The 17,440-nt window shown below is 39.0% G+C and overlaps 1 protein-coding gene and 1 pseudogene across 1 annotated transcript in view; one reads left to right on the top strand and one right to left on the bottom strand.

The window, feature by feature from the left end:
- Nxph2 (neurexophilin 2) overlaps positions 1 to 17,440 on the top strand; it is a 124,721-nt gene that overhangs the window by 77,921 nt on the left and 29,360 nt on the right. The gene's annotated exons all lie outside the window — the stretch shown is intronic.
- Positions 14,080 to 14,337, bottom strand: LOC101985769 (annotated as a pseudogene).

Raw genomic sequence — 17,440 nt, 5'->3', positions numbered from 1 at the left:
GTTCTGTCTTCTCCACCTACCTAAGTTCTGCCCTATCAGGCCAAGCAGTTTCTTTATTGATTAACCAATGAAAGCAACACATAAACAGAAGGACCTCCTACACCAATATCATACTGCCTGTCATTTAAGTTCTCCTGTGCTATTTGTTTAAAGTTTTAGGTAGTTAATTAATAGCATTTCCACTGTTCAGCAGCTGGCACACTAACTCGGAGAAAATACAGTGAGCAGGCAGAACTGCAAATGGTGTGCATTTTTTCGTATCACCATGACTACACTAGCACTGAAGCAGTGCTAACTGTGCTGTGGTACTCAGTGTCCCACCACTGCTTGAACCTCTGTCTACTGAAAGAGAGAGGCATCTAACAGTTCACCGTGGTCTGCTGAGCTCTGATTCTGAGTGGATATCAATGCAAACAGGGTTTGTGAGCACACACACTAAACCATCTCAGCACTTCAGAAATAGAAACTGGAGGCTCAGTTACTTCAAGGTCTTCTTAAATTACATAGTGAGTTTGAGGTCAGTCTGAAAAAAAATGAGACCCTGTTGCAAAGAAACAAGATAGCAAAAAGAAATAAATAGCTACCATTATATATTTTGGATACATTGCCTCAATACACAGTTGAATGTTTGCATGGGTTTAAAATAATGAGGTATGGAGCACGAGAGATGGATCAGTTGTTAAGCTGAACAGAAAAGGCTGGCGTAGTTAGAAGTGGCATGTGCTTATTCCTGCCTCACTGTTACACACTACAGACTCTGAAATATGACTTATGGACAAACGCTAGGAATGCTAAGTAGATGCCTACCTTCTGGAAGCTAATAAAATATTATAATTTCCTAAAACCATTTCTGGTATAATCTATTAATAAAACATGAAATGAATTGTTTATGATTAGAGATGAAAAACATCCAGGGTTACAAAGAGCAACATACAAGACAGTGATGTGCCAAGAAGGACAGCCAAGGCCTCAATTCAACTGTCCCAATTTCAACACAAGAACATAGGGATCCAGGTGATTTACTTGGAATCTGTTACTGTGATGGTTGGAATGAAAATGGCTCCCATAGGCTCCTATAGTTTGAATATTTACTTAACAGTTAGTGGAACTATTTGGGACAGATTAGGAAGTGTGACCTTCCTGTAGGAGGTGTGTCACTGGGGTTGGAGTTTTGAGGTTTCCTAAGCCAATGCCAAACCCAGTCATTTTCCTTTTTGGCCTGCTGTTTGCAGAGAAGGATAGAAAGCACTGAACTATGTATGTATGTATGTCTGCTTCCTGCCATGATGATCATGAACTCACCCTGTAAAACTGTAAGGAAACCCCCGCTTTAAATGCTTTCTGTTATGAGTTGCCTTGGTCAAGGTGCCTCTTCATAGCAATAGAACAGTGACTAAGATAGTTATTTTCCTGAATGTACAAAGAGAAAAAGAATGTTGTTTCTCCTAGCATGCTACTGTGAACACTAACCTGAGGACCAAGAAAACTGATAGGAGGCCATGCTCAGCAGATGTCAAGTTCTACATATTATGTAAGAGCAGGTGGCCTGTGAGATGCCCAAGATTAGTAAGTGCAAGATCCAGCTTAGTTTAAAATACAGGATATTAACAAAACCCTAGCAGCTGGCTTACTATGAAAACTTCAGCTCTGAAAATTAGATTTCAGGGAAAAGTTTGAGCCAAATATGTTAGTTTTCTCCTCGGATGCCAAGTAGTCTGCTGTGTAGACTTAACTGTGGTCTTCCATCTCATTCGTCAACATTATAATTGTCAAATGATTTCCTAATTTTATTGATGCACTGTGGAAGTTCATTCTGTATTCTTGCTATTTAGCTTCATTGAAGCTGCATGGATTGAGGCTTGCAACTAGACATACAGTCTGTTTCTTGCTTGTTGGTGTTGCTCAGTTCTGCTTTCAAACGAAACTGCCAGTCACTCTGCCTATCCTTGTTTGGAAGAACAGTGTGTTTTATGTCTTGCCTCTGTTTACCTTAGAGGACAATATGGAGGAACGTGTACATGACCTTTTCATTCACCTAGAAACAAAGATAAGTGAATGGGAAGCAACAAACCACATCCAAGAAAGTACCTGATGCCACTCAAGGCTATTGTGTATAGGCCGAGCTGAAGAGTCCAGGAGGTCCTAAAGATAAAGAACTTCAAGAGAAGGCAAGAAGAAACTCCTAATTTTGAACAATGATAGTTGTTTTGTTTATTTTTTCTTGCTTCAACACAGCTAACCACAGTCCCTTGATACAAAGATTGCACCATTTGCGCCCATATTAAACAATGCAGAATGTGACCACACCGCAACACTTCTCTATCAGCTACTCTTGATCTTGTTCACTGAACTGTTGGATCACTGTAGAATGATTTGCTGATGCCCCTGCAGTCTTCGCTCTACACTCACATCCATCCAGGGATCCACAAGCAGGTTATGTGATATTGCTGCTGTGTGCAGCAATTCTGCCCATCAGTCTGATGACATGCTGCCATGGGTACCTGCCCATTTGCTTACTGGGTGAGTCTCCTTACTGCCTCTGCACTGGCACATGCACTCTGATCCCCATCTCCATATTGGACCCCTTCTTTCACCTTTCCCTTTCTAGAGCCACAATTCAGCACACAAAGTGATGCTGGCCCAGTATTGAATATCTAATTTAGTGTAACAATGTAGGCCCAGACCTCATGACCACGTTGGTCCTCATTTTCGCCATTGGTTATCTAATTCCAGTTTTCAATAGCTTATAATTTGGATTTTTATTCTTAAAAAAAGGAAAAAAATCATGTTCTAACTAGGATCTTTTCCAAAGCAGACAAGTCGTACAGAATAACAAATGGTATAACATATGGCTGGAAGCAGTAGTCTTTATGAAATAATTTTACCGCTGTACTAGGAAACAGTGTGTGATTATATCAAAAGTAAATGAGCAAAGAATGAATTTGTTTGACAAATTTGGAAAAACTAGAATCTGCTAGCTACAAATTTAATAACATGAAAATAATTCTGTTCTCTCTTGCGGTAGTACAGCATCTTCTTCTGAGCTCTCAAATTATTCCTCAATTAATTAACTAGTCTGCTGTGTTCTATAGATGTTCATTAAAAGGTGTGAGGAAATGTGCTAATATGCCTTTTGAACTAACTTGAGAGTCAGCTTAACAATTATGCTGCACACATGTAATGTCTTCTCCAATGCTCTTTTTTTTCTATTAAAAAAACACAAAACTGATACCAATGACTACCAACAATGTATAACACATATGTATACTATATTATACGTAATGTGATTATTATATATTTACTAATATATGTATAATATACTATGTTGTTATATATTAATAAGGTTTATTTAATACGGTGCTTAATTTCTCTGAGATACCTGACTTTATTTCCTGTCCTCCTGTCCCACAAATCTGCTGACGTAAATAGGCAATTTATAACTTGAAATCATGACAGAAAAGAAGCACTTCATTCAAATCAATACTGCACCCAAGAGGGAACAACCCTTCAGTGCCTCACCATTATTTTATTTTTTGATCAAGACAAGAGAGGAAAAGTGTTGTTTTCAGTCAATCAGAGTGGGTTTAGCTACCTCCTGCCTCTATAAGAGAGGAATTCAGTGCTTTCTTCTGTACTATCTTCAAAGGCATTAGAAGTAAGGAAATTTCACATTATGTGAAATTCGTTTCTAGAAACTTCATTTCTAGGAATTTAAAGACCTCAGGATTTGAAGACTGCTGAGTGAGAGTATATCCAGAATCAGGTGGACCATGTGACATTATAAAATAGACAATCACAAAAATATTGTATCTCACATGGGGAATTTATTGATTCTTTGGCTTAGCAGGGCCTTCTGCCCCATCCACATCACATATTAAGAGAAGGCTAAGGAAAGAAAGTTAACTTAGTATGTTTTATTATGAATTATGAGACTACATGAATTTTCTGTTTTATATTTAATATATAAGGCTATGAATTTAAACTCCTGTACTTTTATAAGAAAAGATAAGTGAATCTGGCTTTATTTCTGTTCAGGTCAAAAGCCATACATAACAGCAAAGGCATGGTGGCCAGAATGTCAGTCTGGTTTTGATATGGAATACATGGTCAGGAAACAGAAATTGGCGAATGATTCTTCTCAGATAATTTGCTCCTTTTTATGCAGTCTGGGAGTCCAGTCTATGGAACAGCACCAGAGAAATTTAGGGTGGTGCTACCTGTATCAATGAACGGAATTTTGAAAATCCCCCATAGACACTTCCAGGAATTTATCTCCAGGGTGATTCTAGATCCTGTCACGGTGACAATCAATATAAACCATAGTCTCAGTTACATCTCTTGATGTGGCAATATACCTGGAAGGAATGATTTAATGGGAGAAAGGTTTAATGGGACTTAAGTGAATGGGTAGCAGCTTAAATAGAAAGGTATTCAGGAAGTCAGCATTCAAGGAATACCTACCACAAAGTCACACCACACAAATAACCTCACAGAAGAAATTTGTTGGGAGGAAAAAACCCAGGAGGGTGGCTGCCTCTGTTCGAGTAAAAAACAACAGAGAACTGAACAGCAAGCAGGGTTCATATAGATTTTCTTGTGGAGGGAGTGGGTGGACCTCTTCAGGGTGAAAGCTTCCAGGATAGGGATTAGTGGGATTTCAGTTCTAGAGCTTGGGCTTTTTATCTGGAGAAAAGGGTCTGGGACTGGCTGTTAAGGCAATTAGAGTGTTCTGTGGGTTGAACCTGGCAGTTGGAGGTCATCAGGGGAGGGGACCTGGCCACTCATATACCTTGAGGAGCTGTAGTCACGGAGGGGAAAACTTGGCAGTAGAGTGAGATGTGGGCTGGTATACAGATAGAAAAAGATAGGAAAGGGGTGGGGCTTTAAAGACTTCCAGGCTTACTCTCAGTGGCCACTTCCTCTCTCAAGGTTCTACAACTTTCCAAAATAGCACTGTTTTCTAGCTGTGGATGAAGTATCCAAACACCTGTCTCAAAACACAACAGTCTCATATTAACTGTTCATTAAAGTCAGAATCTCTCTCATACTGATAGACTAAATAGCTCACCTTGGGCAGATTTTTTTCTACAGAACAAATACTCTTTGTCTGTATTCACAAAACTGGTGTATATGTGTGTATGTGTGTGTGTGTGTGTGTGTGTGTGTGTGTGTATGTGTATGTGTGTTACAGAATAAGTATAATGATAGCTGTGTGTTGTATGATTAATTTATAATGATAGTTATAACTAGATAAATGGAAGCACATGTATGAAGAGTCTTTTATTTTATCTGTTTATTTTATTAGATGATGTCTCTCTATTGTAACTCTGGCTAACCTGGGTCTCACACAGATACACCTAGAATTAAAGATGTGTGCCACTATGCATGGCCCTTAGAACCCAGTTTTAAATTAGAATAACTCTTCAGTTAGAATCAAATAAACCCATGGCTAGATGAATAACGGAAGAGACCCCTTGTTACAAACACTGTCACTGGCTTAGTCTGACAAAGCTTCTTGTCTCCTGATTTTTGAATTCTCATCCTAGCATTGAAGATGAATGCTCAAAAAAAAAATCTGACACTATCTCAGAATTGAGTATAATAACGAGTTATTTCTTTAGGGGTAGACTCACAGATGACAGTCCTCTGCATGTACAAGGAAAAGGAACTGAATCCAGCAGTCAGAAAGGAGAGCAAGTGGGTACTTTACCTGGGCATTTATAGTATAAGAGGCCACACCCAAGTGGGATAGTATATTTTTAAAATTGATTTTATTGAGCTCTTGGTGTGGGAGAATTGTCTGTATTCTGTCAATCATGTTTTAAATAAACACTGATTGGCCAGGCAGGAAGTATAGGTGGATCAACCAGATAGGAAGTAGGGGCAGGGCGATGAGAATAGGAGAATGTTGGAAAGGAGGAAGCCCATTCCTCCCATTCCTGCCCAGACAACCAAGAAGCAGGATGTGACCTACCCTGCTGAAAAGGGTACCGAGCCATGTGGCTAACATAGACTAGAATAATGGGCTAACATAAGTCATAAGAGATAATATGAAGCCTGAGCTAATGGGCCAATCAATTTCTAATCTTATGGAGACCTCTGTGTGATTTTCTTTGGGGCTTGCCAGCTGTGGGGTACCGGGTGGGACAGATACCCCAACAAGCTGGCTCTCATGTTACAAGCTCTGCATTTTTCTCTGTTTCCCTTCCTGTCTCTCCCCTCTTCAACCCTCTCCCATGGTCCCCATACTCCCAATTTACTCAGGAGATCTTGCCTTTTTCTACTTCCCATGTATATTAGACCCATGTATGTCTCTCTTAGAGTCCTCATTATTATCTAGTTTTTCTGGAACTGTGAATTGTAGGCTGGATTTCTTTGCTTTATGTTTAAAAACCACTTATGAGTGGGTAAATATGATAATTGTATTTCTGGGTCTGTGTTACCTCACTCAATATGATGTTTTCTAGCTCCATGCATTTGCCTGAAAATTTCAAGATGTCATTTTTTTTCTGCTATGTAGTACTCCATTGTGTAAATGTACCACATTTTCCTTACCCATTCTTTGGTAGAGGGGCATTTAGGTTGTTTCTGGCTATGACAAACAATGCTGCTATGATCATAGTTGAGCACATGTCCTTGTGGCACGATTGAGCATCCTTTGGATATATAGCCAGCCAAAAGTGGTATTGCTGGGTCTAGAGGAAGCTTGTTTCCTAATTTTCTGAGAAACTGCCATACTGATATTCAAAGGGCCTGTACTTGTTTCTGTTAATGTCCCTGGCTTTGAGTTGGTCCTGCAAAGGTCTCTGGCTCTGATCTACCCTCTAGGAAGTCCCAGACTTGGGTGCACCCATATGCCCAGAAGACCTGGCTCAGGCTGACTCCCTCAATAGTCCCAGTCTCACACTTGGACCCACAGAGGTTTCTGGTTCCTGTCTACTCCCTGGGAGGTCCACGACTGATGCCCAGACCCACAGAGGTTCTATCTCAGGCCTACTCCCTCTCAGGTCCCAGACTCATGCCCAGACCTGCAGAGGTCTCTGGTACCTACCTATACCCTCATAGGTCCCAGACTCATGCCTGAACCCACAGAGGTCTTTGGCTCTGGTCCACTCCCTCAGAGGTTGCTCCCCTGTACCTGCTCCTGTGGAACTCACTGTCTCGGGTCTGTTCTGGCCCAGGTCACTGGCTCAATCCTGTTTCTGTGGAGCTTGCTGTCCCAGGACTGCTCTGGCCCAGGTTGCTGGCTCAGTCCTGCCTCCTCAAATGTCGCTAGTCTGGATCTGTTCCTGGTCCCGTGGAGTTTGCCTTCCCAGGCCTGCTCCAACCCAGGTCGCTGGCTTAGTCCTGCTCCTGTGGAGTTTTTCTGTCTCAGGCCTGCTCCAGCCTACATCACTGGCTAAGTCTCATGGGCTGGTATCTTAAAGGCTACTGGCTGAAGGAATTCCTACAGCACCGCATGTTTGATCACCTTCTGTTAAGTTTTTTTTTAAGATAAAATATTTATTTATTTTTTTTATTGAGAAAAGGAAAAAAAAGCAAATTTCCGCCTCCTCCCAGCCTCCCATTTCCCTTCCCCTCCTCCCACCCTTCTCCCCCTCCTCCCACCCTTCTCCCCCTCCCCGCACTCCTCTCCCCCTCCCTCTCCAGTCCAACACAGGGCAGGGAACTCTGTTAAGTTTTTCTGTTGTACTTTAAACAGCTAACAGCACAACATAACACAAAATTTCCCATCACTTTGATCCAATGGGATGACCTTGGGTACAGTTTTACTTTTCTTGAATTCTGAAGAAGACCACTGTCTTTAAATTCATCTTGAACACAAGTCAGCTACTATAAGCATGCCTGAGCTCTGCATCTTACTAATTTAACTTTATTCTTCCATCACACAACTAACTACCCATGATGCAGACTGAGAATTCAAGGGCACTAACCACACCTGGGTTCAACTCTTCTTTCCATGTATCAATGGAAATCTATGAACTCAAGTTTGAATGCCAAATTAATAAGGAATGGACTTTGGATTGATTCTATACATTGTCTGCTTGAAGAAATAATCTTTTGTATATGACAAGGAAGATTATTTAGATTAGGTTAACTGAGGTAGAGTGATCCACCCTAAATATGAGTGTCACTATTCCGTAACCTAGCATCCCAAAATGCATTAGAAAAGATAAAGTTAACTGAACAGAAGAATTCATTGCTCTGCTCCTTTGCAACAGATGCCATGTGATCAGTAAGCTCCTATTCCTGCTGCTGACTTTGCTGCCATAAAGGACTTTTTTCTCAGATGCAAGCTGAAATAAATTCTTTATTAAGTTTTTTGGTCATGTTTTGCTGCAATAAGAAAAGCAGCTAATACAAATACAGAAACTACCTGACAGCCAGCCATATGCCCTATTATTGTGACATATTCGTGGATGCTTTTCAGATTAAGCTAAACCTAAAACAGATATTATAAACTATGTCAGGCTGGCAAAGAATATGCATTTCTCTTTTAGTTTTCACCATGAATGTTATCGTCAAACAAAATGTGAAAATTCTTTAGACATAGGATCATGGTGCTCAGAAAGCACAAAGACCAAGTCAGAAGACAGATAAGGGAAGTGCTCATGAGGCAGGCATTGGAGCAATACAACTACATTATGGAACAGTAAAAAATGTCATGAGAAAATGCTTGGGTCATTGTGGGAGTTCAGGATTGCTATTGTCAGACTTCTGAATAGGTTTGAGTAGAAGATCATAAAAAGAAGACATATTCCATAGCCTACAAGATGGACTTAGCATAGAAAAGGAGGCAGAGACTAGTTGCAGAACTATTATATCCAGCTCTGGATTCAAGTTGGAAGGAGCCAGAGGAATGAAGGAAAGGCACAAATGTAAGGAAGAAGTAAGGGCATTTCTGTTGAAGTGTACATCTGTTAGTAAGCCTTCTTCCTTTGGCTAAGCTTTTTAAGAAATAATTATTCCAAAGATAGGATTGCATAGTATAATATCTGGATAAAACAAAAGCATCTTATTTCATTTGGACAAAGGGGAAGTGGCCATAGGAAGACAGTACAAAGAGAAATGTTAACTAATGGGCCAGGAAGATGTCAATAAATTCGCAAAACCAACAGTGGTAAGTGATAGAGCCATGGTATAGGTTAAACCTTAATGATTCTATTGAACTGGGGACTTAAATGTAGCTTGAATTGCTTCTCTAGTTTAGAAGCCATAGGAAGAATGAATATATCTTTTATTAATAGTATTGCAGTGAAGCCCAAAGCCTAGAGAGAAGTATGGGTGAAGAAAATTCCAATGGAAAACTATAGATCTGATAACAGTAAATTATAATAGCTTGTGGTAAACAAAGATGCTAATTAATTCTTAGACCAAATGGGCTTCTAGCCCATTGTCCTTATTGTTGCCTTCTAAAATCTCAGAGCTGAACTTTCATAGTTCACATTGTTCCCGACAGTACTACACTTTTCTATTTCTGTGATAAAACACCACAACCAAGGCAGCTCATAGAAAGAACAGATTATTTGGGCTGTAGTCTATCATGGTGGAGAGGCATGGCAGCAAGCGGCAGCCATGGAAGCTGGAAGAATAAGCTAAAACGTCACATCTTCAACCTCAGGCACAACATTGGAGAGAGAGAGAGAGAGAGAGAGAGAGAGAGAGAGAGAGAGAGAGAGAGAGATCTGGAAGTAGTGTAAGACGTTTCTCCTCAAAGCCCATCCTCAGTAACATACTCTTTCCATATGGTCACACCTCCTAAGCCTCCCCCAGACAGTGCCAACTTCAAGGGACTTCAAATATATGCATTGATAAGGAACATTCTCATTGAAACCACCATATCTATAATCCTACTGTTATAGAATACTTCTATTAAGCAAATTAGTACATGATAAGGGGTTTAAAGAGTAGGGATCTGTTGCTTAATGACAGAATTTCAGTTTGGGACAGTGAAACACTTCAAAAATACTGTAGTGATTATTATACAACTTAGTGAAAAGATTAATGTAATTTAATTCTTGCATGTAATGTGGCTATAATTTGGAAATAGTAAAAATGTCCATTTCTGGGTGTGTTCACTTCTCTTTGCTGTAAACAAAATGCCTGAGAAAATTGACTTATACAAAGGAAAGACTAAGAAGTTTCACTCACGTTGGCTTGCTCCCTTGTTTCAGGAATGAAATAAGGTGAACATATGGTGAAGAGTATGCATGTACTAACAAAAAAAAAACAGTCTTGTTAACTCTGTGGGAGATCAGTAGAACACACTTCTGAATGTGTGTGTTAGGGCTTCCTCAGAGACATCATGAGGGCTCACACCTGATCAATGGATTGAATCTTTATGGGCCCCTAGCAAAATAGCTTTATTTGGAGGTGATATGGGTCTAAAGTAGGAGACTCTAGGAGGAGATCCTTGAAGACTGTGTCTTGTCCTGTTTTCTTCCTCAATGGCCATTCAGTTGGTGGACTCATACCCTGAAACTGACAGCCAAATAAATATTCCCTTCTCCCAATTTGTTTCTGCCAGCTTGTTCACAAAGATAAGAAACCTTTGACATAGCTATTTACCTTGTGGTGGTCAGTAAGCGATTAGAGAGAGATGAAGGGCTAGTATTCCCTTCAAGGACATGTTCCCACTTTCAAGTTTTCTAGGTGTCACCTCCTACAGGCCTATTACCTCCTACGAGCATCACAGGCTGGCAAACAAGCCTTCAAACTTGGCCTTCATAGAATAGTTAAGAACTAAACTAATAGGTGAACTGGGTAAATACCTGTCGTATTTTCAGGAAGTAGGATATCACTCAGTGTTGCAAATACATAACCATTCATATCAAAAACAGATATGGAAGAACCTTAAATGCATTTTACGAAGGGAAGAAAATCAATCTGGAAAGGCTGCTTACCATATGATTCCAGCTATAAGACATTCTGGAAAAAGTGAAACTATGGAAATGGGGAAAAAAGATTAGTGGTTGTCAGAGGCCAAGTGAGGCTAAGGATGTACAGGCTAAGTATAAAAGATGTTTTATAGCAATGAAACTACTCAGTATAGTCTATAAGGGTTGATAAGTATTCTTATCCACTTTTTCAAATCTATTGATCTTATTGCAACCTAGGGGGAACTCTGTATTATGATGTGTATAACTTTTAAAAAAAAGTGTACCATGCTTGGTGAATGCTGATTATAGGGGAAGAGTGCCCATAGGAGTGAGAGGTACAGATCTCTGTACTTTGACCTGAGTTTGCTGCAAGCTTAAAAGTGCTCAAAATACCATCCATTAAATATAGTTAAAATTACAAAGGATTTCATGTATGCTTCATCACAGGAGGAAAAATTCAAAAGAAGCTTCAATGGATGCTGTAGTATTAAAGATGGGAGGGAAAACATAATCTGAGTCTTTGGGATGCTGAGAATTCCCTCACTTCCTCAGGCTAGCCGCTTTTTCCTCTGAAAAGACAGAAGGGCCACTGTAAGTGAGACTGTGCCAGCATCTCCCCCAGATACTCTGGGACTGTAGCTGCTTCTTCTTGATTGGAATTACTATATTGCTGACACAGCTGAGAGAATGCACCTGTCAAAAATTGGTCTGAATTTGAAGGCTCTCTTATTTTGTTTCAAAGTAGTTTGTAGTCTGTACGAACACAAGTTAAGTGTGTGATCCTGCATTGCATTTTGTCAACATGAAGAGAGTGAATTAAAGTAAACTGTACAATACAGCTCTTCTGTTAATTCTTGATTAATTTACGCTTGGATAAATGTCCTCCAGCCTTTAACCCAAAGAGAAGTTGGTATCCAACTACTTAATTGAAGGTTTTCTAGTTAACAGTCATTAACTTTCTGGCAATGTGCATCCTTAATTTAGAACAACATTCAGAAGATAATAATCACTGTACTTGACGTTTGGACCTATTTCTAGACTCCCAAGTGGAGTATTCATAACTAAAGGACAGTTACTATTTTTCAAGAATTTTCAGTATGTATTTATAAGGAAAATAAATTGTTAAAACACTTAAACAATTTCAGTCATATAACTAATTTTTTTTCCATGAGAACAGAATGAAACATTAATTTTCAATAGAAAGGAATAATGACATTATTTTAGATTAAATGAATGCAGGTATTTGCAATATTCATGTACTGGTGAAAAATAATAAAGACACATTATGTGCTCAGAAACTTTCTAAAATGTCTTAATTCATCCATGCTTATATTTTTGTCATGTTTGACTACCTCGGTCTGGTGACAAATTGTGCAGTGGTTAGTGTGTGTCACCGCTGGGAAAGTAGCAGTCCAACTTCTTGTTGTTTTGTTGCTATTATTTTCTAGGTTATCACTGCTTCATGTTCTATGCTAGAAAGAAGTGAAATTCTTTTTATCTAAGTACGTTCATTATATACCCTGCATGTCAGGATAAATGCAGTCATATAAAAGACAGTTTCAGAACCACTCTTGAGGCTCTTTAGAGAGAACAGCTCTGGCATCTGGGGACAGATGTGACTGCCATTGCAAATTACACCTGATAAAAAAGGAATTGGAGGTAGTATCTGTACAATCAGCTTGGCTACCTGCAGAGTCTTTTGACAAGGTCAGAGTTTTGAAAGGGCAGAAACCAATCTTATTAAATTAGCTGATGACATGAGGCTCAGTGAGAGAAAGGATGTGTTGCCTGACAAGATTCACAGTGATCTCAGCAGACTATTATGATGGATCAATCCAGAAGGAAAGAAATTGAAAGAGACCATCTCAGGGTCTGGCACTGAAATACACTATGAATACCACCAGACAATAAAGCATACATAGTTAGACGTATGCAAAAGTTTTAGTTGAAAATAATATTGTGAATCATAGATCCAGCAAAAGCATTCCAACACATGCGTAAGCTTTCCAGAATGCTTATGCAACTTCAGGCTTTATTAATAGATCATGGTATTTAGCAAAAGAAAAGTGATAGCATAAAGCATCGTACGCAGATGTCAGGCAAATGTTCTTTGAGGTTAATGATGTTTAAGATCATAGATTATAGTATGAGGGTTCATACTGTACCAGATCAAAGCAATGGCTAATCCATTTAAATGCCAGGCCCTTTCCTTGGAGGATGGCATGAGTCTCTAGTCAGTGTAAACTGGAATGACCTTCTCTGGGGACTATGATTGGTCTCTGTTTTCATCTGCTTAGTGTGTATTCTGATTGGTGACAATAACACGGAATGCCATTTTCTAACTGTGGGTACACTAAGTGGAAATTTGATTTTACAATTAAATAAGTCTCATCTTTAAAGAACTAAGATTTCTTCTCTTTCAATGATGCAAGTACCTGTTGTTAATAAATTATTGTCTAGAATACAACTATGGTGTCGCTGCAGTAGAAGTTTGTTTCATGAATTTCTGAGAAGTACAAATGTGAACACATGGAAGGGTAAAAATATTTAATAGTTCTTACCCTTAAAAAAAACCAAATAGTAATTCCAGTGGGCTCTATCCCAGTAAATAAAATTTACCGGCTTTAGATGTAGACCCCAGAGTACAGTACTCAAGTAGCATTGATACTTTACTTTCATGTTGAGAAATAAGGCACCATTGCTGTATTGCAATAGTCCAATTCTAGATAGTTCTCATATTTGAAATCTGAGTTTCAAACAGTTTATATTTTATCTAGATCATGATGAAATCTTCATGACCCATTTCCAATCTAGAGACTCTTTAAAGCACATCTATTTGGAAAGAATAAAGTATCTTTCCTTTCATATGTGGTTATACAAATCCAACTTAGTTGAGCCTTCATTAGGCGATTGATACACTTTGAACACTGACACGAAAAGCTCATGTTGAGCTTGTATTAGTGTTAAAGCCCTGATTGTTTATCCTGCCTCTATTTTGCTAGTGGGTGTTGGCCAGCTCCCATTCCAAGTGCCTTCCATTGGTTAGATACTACATTGCTGAGTATTCACCACTTAGGACTTGCTCAGGGATCTCCGTCCTTCTATAGAATGTCTGAGATGTCTCCAGCTATCTTACTTATTATTATTTATTTTTTATTTTTTAAAAACAATACGAATGTTTTATTTAATAGTCGTAGGTCATCATGGGCCAAGTGGTGGATACTCTGGACCCAGCAGGAAGGTCAGTCAGCGCAACCTCCGAGCCTCTCTTTCTGACTCCAATAGGGTGAGCACATCTCCCTCTTGAACGGGACCTTTAACGTTTCGGATGATGGGAGCGGCTGGTGTCATCCATAAATTCCACACGCACCTGTGTGCACTGTCCCTGCAAACCGGTCCTGCCCAGGACTTTGGTTACCCTAGCGAGCTTGATGGGCTGCATGCGACTCGTGTCCATGATGGCGGCGATCAGGCGGAGCTCTTACTTATTTTTAAACAAAGATTTATTTGTATGTGTCCTCAGAAGCCAAAAAAGATCTCCAGATTCCCTGGACCTAAAATTAACCTATTAAGGTGCTTAGAACCAAACTTGAGTATACTGGAAGAGCAGCAAGCAGTTTGAAATGCTGCAACATCTCTCTGGTACCTTATGTAATACTTAATTCTTAAACCATCTGTGAAAATGGCTTCGTTTTTGTTATTTTAATTTCCACTCTGGTGCTTTTATGAAATTCAAAGCAGATCATTGGATGATATCAGGAAAGTCAAATTACTATAAAAGTTTCTAAACACAAAACTATTTATCTTGGAGGCAGTTCGGAAACTAAAGGTTATCTGGTGACTGACGATTTAAGGAACACTTAATTCTAATACAAAGCCAAAGTCACTTTCAGGGCTTAGACTGCCTTTCAATCATTGCCTTCCTGTGGCTTCTTCCGTACTTGCTTGTACTCTATACATCAATAGCTTGACAATATTTTAATTGGAGCCAATGACTTGTATTCAGAGCATAAGAGAAAATGCTAGAACCTAATCAGATAGTCTGTGTTCCCATCATTTTCTCTAACTCTTGAGACAAGATGCAAAAATTAAAAAAAATGTATTCAGCGTGGACTCAAATCTGCAATGCAGTTTTTTAGATGATATAACATGTTCACATCCAGGAAAATAATGGAGGAAAATTGTGAATCCTCGGGGTGTAAGTTTTGGATGAAGGCTAACCATTTGCATGTTGTTAAATATATATTATATACCTTATTAAAGAGTAAATAGAGGTAGACACATGCATGATACGATCTCAATGAGTGAACTCTTCTCAAGAGATTGTTTGCCATACTTTAAAAATTAATAGCAACATCATACTGAGCATCCTTTAGAAAAGGCTCAGTCACAGTTTTCCATTATATCAGCCCAGCTTGTATTCATCACTTCATGTAACAAACACTAAAACTAGAAAAGAAACCTTGAAATCACTTTGAACAGAGAGAGGTGTCAGCAAGAGCTGTTTTACCTAAGTCTTGGTGTGAACAGAACCTGTGTTGGGGTTGTTAGCATTTCACCACTCTGATACCTACCTGGATTTCTTGATAATGACCCACAGAATGCATTTCTCAGTTGCATTCAAGTGGATAGAAATATTTAATGGTGGCATCTATGTCTTTAAAGGGTCCCCAAGGTTTATTGCCTTAGTCCTGTACAACCCAATTTGTCCTTTCTGTCATCGGCCAGTGGTGCTTTCTCTTGAAATCCATACTGAGTCTATGATTTTCCAACTGCAGGTGGGAAACATTCATTAGTTTAGCTCTCAGAGGTGCTTTATGGCTCTAATATTTTCTTTTACTAATGATCTCTGAAGCATTAAATAGTAAGCCTATCGTGTCTATGGGAAATGTTGAATTTTTGTTTTCTTGCTTCAAGATTCAAAGCGTTAGGTATACTCAATTACCTAAATTATTAACAATCTCATCCCAAGGCCCTGAAGATATAGAAGAAAAATGGACTTTACACTCCTAGTTTTAAATACTTATTATTTAAAACATGGAAAAACAAGGCCCATCTCTCTAGCAGGTACAAATAAGAGCTGAAGCACCATTTTTCTTAAATAATTTCCAAATGGATTTTTCAATAAGAATCCCTTATTTCGGTGTCATTCATTCAGCTTCATCCTTTATCCATTTGCTTTACCTCTTTACATGCTCAGGACAAAGGATGTGTGTCTGTTCTCTCTTCTCTTGTACTAAACTAAACTCTCTTCCCTTTGCTTTGGCCATTGTTCAAGATCTTTCAATTTTTGTTATTGTTCGTAGTATATGCTAGTATATGCTAATTTGCTTCTTATATGTAGATAAGGGCATTTTATATTCTATTTTATGCAGCGAATAATCTGTCAAGGAAGTCAGCTGCCCTTCTTGGCTGCATTGGTAGCAACAAATAGTAGCTTGCATTTTTTAATGTTAATCTTAGTTGGTTTGTGAGGATGGGTAGATATGGAGAGCACAAAGAAAATTCAGGACATTTTGAATCCTCAGTGGTTGTCCTTGGTGGAATTTGAACAAAGAGTCTGTGGGCCAATGTTGTAATTTTATTTAATCAAAGAACTTCTTGTGAAATATATGTAAAAATAAGAAAAATGTTTCTAGAGAATAGTAAAATGACCCATGTTGCAGAGATTTCTCCGATTATTCCTTTATATTTTGCCTTAAACCAGAGTAATTGTCCTGCACTCTTGCTTGTCTTCCCGCAATCAGTGGCTAGCAGGGCCAACCCCTTGCAGAAGCCAGCTGTGTGCCTTTTTGTGCCACTCATGACAAAATTAAAGACTGTGCAATGGACTTCTCAACCCAGAGTCTGATCTCTACAAACCTGCTGCCTCATCTGTGCGAATGGTACTCTCCAGATCCAAGACCCAAGTCAACAGAGCACACAGTAAGCGTTCCTCAAATTTCCTTTCGTACATCCCCACATGCTCTCTACGGTGCCTTGTTCATAAAAAGTGCTCACAACTGTAGATAATGTCCCAGGAATGCTCCTACTTTCTCTTCCTCTCTTCTTTCCTAGCCATCTTTCTCATTATAACTTACCATTTAAATGTCTTTTCTGTTTTATTCTTATTTGCTTTTTTTCTTCTTCTTCATGCTTCTATATTTGAATGTTGAGGTTATCTTGAATTCTCACTACCAATGGGCATCCTCTCAGCTCTTTAATGCCACTTCACACTAATTATATCATTGATCTTTACTATAAAGAAAGGAATCATCTACCCATGCCACTTTCTTTTTTTGTTTTCATCAAACTATCTGTTTATTTTGATTTTATGTGCATTGATGTTTTACCTGCATGTATGTCTGTGTGAGGGAATCAGATCTCATGGAACTGGACTTACAGACAGTTGTGAGTTGCCACATTGGTGCTGGGAATTGAACCCAGGTTCTGTGGAAGAACAGTCAGTGCCCCTTGCTCTTGGATTGGGAGGATCATCATAGTAAAAATGGCAATTCTACCAAAGGCAATTTATAGATTCAATGCAATCCCCATCAAGGTCCCATCAAAATTCTTCATAG

This window comes from Microtus ochrogaster, chromosome 4 (genome assembly GCF_000317375.1).
Source record: "Microtus ochrogaster isolate Prairie Vole_2 chromosome 4, MicOch1.0, whole genome shotgun sequence".
NCBI lineage: Eukaryota > Metazoa > Chordata > Mammalia > Rodentia > Cricetidae > Microtus > Microtus ochrogaster.
The sequence above is the reverse complement of the archived record's forward strand: the minus strand, read 5'-3'. Positions and strand labels throughout refer to the sequence as shown.